Genomic DNA, 6,000 nt, shown 5'->3' with positions numbered 1-6,000 from the left:
GGCTGTCTGCTGCCCTGGGAAAAGAGTTCCAGCTCTGCTCCTGCCTCGTTATCCTCTTGTTATCCTTGCCTTGAGATCAGGAATTTCCAATGTATGGAACATCCCAGCTCCAACTCAGCCGTGATGTCCCTGAGTCCAGGCTGGGTTTATCACTCCCTGGAGCTGGTGCCTGTTCTTGCTGGTCTTGCTCCAACAGTTTTGCTTGAAATACAAAATATTCCAAAATATGATTTTTTTAAAAATATTTTTTTGCCCCAAAACACCTTGGATCTGTTAGGAAAATTAATCCACAAACACCAGAGGTTTATGTCCAAAAAGGAGACAGAGGAGTCCTGTAACTTTATCTGAATAAAGGGAGAGGCTATGGGGTATTTTCCCTGAAGTCTCTCCAATTTTTGGAGGATGCAGCCTCCTTTTTATCCCAATTTCCCAGCCACATTTCCCTTCTCTTTTTTTCCCCATTGGCTGAGGTATTTGACAGGTACAGACTTCCTAAAATCTTCTGCCTGATACCAGAGATTTCCCACTAATGTATAACCCTCCCTTTTAATTTTTAAATTCTTACGGAATTTAGGGGTTTTTCTTCCCCATTGTTTCTTTCATCTTTCAATGTCCAATTTCATTTATCATCAAACCTAAAGTCTATTTCTAAAAGCAAATATCTTTTTCCATTCACCAGCCAGTGGAACCCTTCCCATTGTTTCTTTTATCTCTCAGTGCTGGGTTTATCTCCCAGCAGACCCACAGCTTGTTTGGAAAGACAAATCCCTCATTCCTCTTGGATCCATCCACTGGGGAAGCAGCCACCACAGACTGATGGTGTAGCAGAGAAAGGCAGCACTGTGGCTGTGTAGAAGTGTTCCAAGGATTTTTGGGAATGTGCCAGTGCAAAGGGGTGGGTTGGCACTGAGACTTCACTTACCTACAATGGCTGGACTCTGCCTCAGGTGAATTTGTGCTCTTCCCTCCTCCCAGATCTACCCTGGTGCAGGTGAGCCAGTCTAGCACAAGGGATGGATTTGAGATCTCCCAGCCACAGAGTCCCCTTCAGCTCTTGGAGAGCCCCAGGCAACCCCCACAACTCCCTGGAAAACTCCCTGCAGCACCAAGGGATCGTCCCTTCTGTGCCCTGTTTTGTGAAAAAACACGGCAAAATAACATTTCCCCTTTCCAGGGAGAAATTTAATTAAAAGGAATTAAGAGGCATGGTTTATAGTTTCATTTAACATGATGAAAAAAGGATTAGCTCCCACCTCCTCCTGCCCAAATCCAGGAGCTGATGGAGGGAAACGCTTCCCAGGAGAAAAGGGAGAGGAATTCTCTCCCCCCCAGATTTATGACTTGTGAGGCAGAGGTTGCTCAGGTTGGCCCTTGTTTCATGCCCTGCTGGCTCCCACAGCCTTGGCTTTGTGGTGAGCCCAGGAAAGGGCAGGGAATGGATGGGTTTGGCTGCTTTTCCCAGGTCACTCCTGCTCAGGTTCTGCCGGGTCACTGAGGCTCTGTGGGGAATGTGCAAGGGGGGCTTTGCCCTCACAGCTTCTTTCCCTTTTGGGCATTTTTTGGTTGGTGAGGAGCATCAGGCAATGGGGCGAGGAAGAGAGAAGGAAAAGGAGAAACTGTTAAAATACCTGAAATAATAGATCCAGCCCAAACGCAGACACAAACAGAAGGAATTTCCAATTTCCTTTCCCTGGGAAGGACAGCAGATCCTGCATGGCCAGGGCAGAACAGGACCTGTCCCCTCCCTGGAGAAGGGTGGGTCCCTTTTCTTACCTTGAACTGAAAATGTTTTCTGGCATCCAGGACAAAACTGTGGCACTTCACCTCCATCCCACTCTCCTAAAACAACCTCAAAGGTCAGCAGGGAGCTTTGATAACAAACAAGGGTCCAGAAGGAAGGGGATGGGAAGGGGGATGGGAGCTGCCCAGTGTCTCCTCATTCCCAGGCTTTGGGATTGCTTCCTGGCCAGCAGCTGTTCCTGGGATTAGCTCAGTGGCAAGAGGTGCTTCATTTCTCCTGTGCTTTCAGATTTTCTCTGCTTTTTAGAGCAGCATCTGCTGCTGCTGGAGCCTGTGACCGTATTCACAGGGGTCTCAGGTTGAGGGAAGAGATGAGGATCTGACTCCATGTTCAGAAGGCTGGTTTATTATTTTATAATATATATTATATTAAAACTATACTAAAAGAATAGAAGAAAGAATTTCATCAGAAGGCTGGCTAAGAATAGAATAGGAAAGAATGATAACAAAGGCTTGTGGCTCAGACTCTCTGTCTGAGCCAGCTGGGCTGTGATTGGCCATTAATTAGAAACATCTAACATGGGCCAATCAAAGATCCACCTGTTGCATTCCACAGCAGCAGACAATCAATGTTTACATTTTGTTCCTGAGGCCTCTCAGCTTCTCAGGAGGAAAAAATCCTAAGGAAAGGATTTTTCATAAAAGATGTCTGCGACAGGAGCCCAAGCGCTGGCTGGGCTTGGGAGGAGCTGGGGATCCATGTCTGGGAAGGAGAAGCTGTTTGGATAAGCAGCAGTTGCTCCAAGCTGGAGGTTCCAAGCTGCTCTGGCTTTAACCTCGGGAGGGGGAAAGGAAGTTTTCCTGTCCAATTCAAATAAATCTGGGCAGAACTTCCAGTGCACGTTACAGGGCTGGAAACTGGAGTGAACCTGAGCTGGGGCCTGGGTCAGCATCCGGGGCTGGAGGGGACACAAACAACCAGGGTGGCACTGATGGCCAGAGCACAGAGACCTGGGCTCCCATGGAATCCATGAGGGATTTGGGCTGGAAGGGACCTTAAAGCCCATCCCATTCCACCCCCTGCCATGGGCATGGACACCTTCCACTACCCTAGGTTGCCCCAAGCCCCATCCAGCCTGGTCTGGAACGCTTCCAGGGATCCAGGGGCAGCCACAGCTTCTCTGGGCACCCTGTGCCAGCAGCTTTGTCTCCTCACATCCTGCTAAAGGCAGGCCAACAGCTCTTAACCGTTTGCACAATGCTGTTTAACTTTATTTTACTTTCTTTTATTTTAACTGGAGAGGTGGCAGTGGGAAGAGAAAGAGACCCAGATGCTCCTCTCCACAATACCCAAGTTACTCCCCTGACCATCTTGTGGTGGGTTAACCCTGGCTGCCCAGAATTCCAGGTGCCCACCAAAGCTGCTTGATCATTCCCCTACTCAACCAGACAGGAAAGAAAAACGTAAGGAAAGGCTCAGGAGTTAGGATAAAGGGCTGGGAGACATCACTCACCAATCACTGTCATGGGAAAAACAGATTCCACTTGGGGAAATTAGATTTTTTTATTATCAGTCCCATCAGATCAGGGCAAGAAATAAACCCAAAACATAAGAACACCTTCTGCACATCCCTCCCTTCTTCCCAGCCCCAAATTCACTCCTGGTTTTCTCTCCTGTAGGATCTCTCCAGTGTGTGTCCCTTTATCCATGGGGTCAGTCCTGTAGGATCTCTCCAGTGTGGGTCCCTTTATCCATGGGGTCAGTCCTGTAGGATCCCTCCAGGGTGATCTCCTCTCTCCATGGGTCCTGCGAGGACTCTGCTCCAGCAGGAGCTTCCCATGTGTCCAGAAGTTCCTTTGGGCATCTCCCTGCTCTGGTTTGGGGTTTTCTTCCCTGACACTGGCACGTGGAGGAGAGGCCTGCAAGGAGAGGCAGCTTTATTTAGGTTGGACAAAGGTGCAGAGCCCTTTGTGGGATGTGCAGCTTGCTCTACAGGAAGGTTTATTTGTTCCAGTCTCACTAAGAGCTTTATTCCTGCTCCTTGTTGCTCCTGGGAGGGCAGCAGCTCAATAAAATCCCAAGAGTTTGGGTCCAAACACAAATGTCCTGAGAGGAGAGCAAGGGGATATCAGTTCTGGAGGGTGCTCCAAGAGAGCTGGATTTAAAGAATCCCAGAATGGTTTGGGTAGGGAAGGACCTTAAAGATAACCTTGTGCCATGGGCAGGGACACCTTCCAGTGGAGCAGGACCTCATCCAGCCATGATCCTGAGCAGCTGGATGGGGGAAGCTGCTGAGCAGAAGAGCCAGTGGAGTTTCCAAAGGGGTGAGGGGTTTTCAGTGCGAGCGCTGTGCCTGTCCCCACACACGGGATGGGGAGAGCAGAGCCAAGGAAAAGGTCTCAGCACTCCTGCAGGGGACCAGCCCTGCAGCCAGGAGGAATTCCAGGCCACCCACCACCAGAGCTTTGTGCTGCTCAGGTAGCCTGGCAGGAAGGGAAGGTGTTCTCCTCCCATTTCAGCGCTCCCGAGCTCCGGCATTCCGCTGGAGTGTGGAGAAGGGGCTGGTTTCATGTTTAACCCCTCTGGGCTGGGAGCTGGGAGCTCCCCATTAATGGGATCCTTGTCTTTGGAGTGAGCTGGGAGCCCCCAGGTCTCTCACACCCAAAGACTGCTCCATTGTGCTGGCTCCAGAGCTGCTGGTGCAGCCAGCGGGAGGGAAGGCGCTGAGGAGGTGGGATTTGGTTCCAGTGTCACCTTCTCAGGTGTCAGGGCTGTGTTTGCTCTCTGGGTGGGACTGGGGGAGCACGGGACCACCCAGAGGCTGTGGAAACCCGGGGCACCACAGGGAATATTTCTCTGTCTGCTCTGGGGTGCCCTGACCCCCAGGGCAGCACTGACTTTGCCCCTCATTCATGGAGAAAGTTTCCTAGAGTTCAAGATAGACTGGAACCCACAAAAGTGTGAAATAGATTATGACTTGGTGAGAAATTGAGGTTTGGGGATTTTTGTGGATGGCAGCAAGATGGAGGGCACGGGGTGTCATCCTGGGTTTCTTCTTCATGCTTCTTCTTCCTCCTTCTCCATGGGTTTGGGTGGCATTTTGTAATTGGGCAGAAAAGTCCCCATTGCAGCTCTTTGGGATTGCAGTTACTGGGTTAAAAGGGAAAATAATCTAGGTGTCAGTTCTTAATTGGAAAGTTTAGTCTTAAAAGACCTTGTAACAAGAGATTGTTGGCCATTTTGTGCCTTCTGATGAAAAGGTGCAGAACTCACAGCAGTGAGACTGTTTCACTGATAAGAAATAATAAACACTTGAGTCTGAACATGAAATACTGTCTCAAGTGCCTTCAATCCAGACCCAGAGAAGCCCACAACTGGTACCTCCACACAAGGCTTCCAGCTGCTTCCAGAGGTGGGGAACGTGTGGGAGCTCCCTCAGCATCGGGCTGGGCTTTGTGGGGAGCCATCCCCCGGTGCAAAGTGTGCTTGGAGCCCCTGCAGGAAGCAGGAAGCCCTTCCCAAATTCATGGAGTGATGGCCATGGAGCAGGCCCTGGTGGGCAGGAGGTTCTGTTGCACTTTTGGGGCAGTGTTGGTTTACCAAGGGCAGATTTTGGTGCCCAGGTAACCCTGAAATTTGCCAGGGGTTTGTGTGAAGTGCCTGATGCCCACTGGGCTTCACCTCCAGCTCATTCCCAGCTCCTGGCCGGAACATTTGTCCTTGTTTTGTGCAAGAGCAAAGTTCCCTTTGTTAAATCAAGTAGCAAAGTGTGGGCCTGGCACAGCTTTGCCTGTCCTGAGTGACTCCACACCTTCACACACTCCCAGTGCTCCAAGCAGGGATTAATCAACGTGGGCATGTGCTCAGCTCCTTTCCTTTTGATGGGATATTGGGAAAAATATCCAGCCTGGGCTGAAATGTGTGTTCTGCACTCCAGGAATCCCAGAATCCCAGACTCCCTGGGGTTTAAGGAAGGGGCCTTAAAACCCATCCCATTCCATTCCCTTCCATGGGCAGGGACACCTTCCACTATCCCAGACTGCTCCAAGCCCCATCCAAGCTGGCCTGGGACACTGCCAGGCTGGAGCTGAGAGTGAAGCCTTGAGCCATCAGGAATTAATCCACGGAGGCAATTAGTGGAGACAGGGCAGGAGGAGGAACATGCTGTTGGGGGCAGGAAGGGCCCTGTTACCAAATCCTGATTCCTTTGACTGCTTGATCTCACAGCCTGCTGTTACTGCTCTGTGTTCCATTTCCCA

This window comes from Agelaius tricolor, unplaced genomic scaffold, assembly GCF_023055355.1.
Source record: "Agelaius tricolor isolate 1412-34295 unplaced genomic scaffold, bAgeTri1.0.p SCAF_75, whole genome shotgun sequence".
In the NCBI taxonomy this organism is placed as follows: Eukaryota; Metazoa; Chordata; class Aves; order Passeriformes; family Icteridae; genus Agelaius; species Agelaius tricolor.
Note: the sequence above shows the minus strand (reverse complement) of the source record.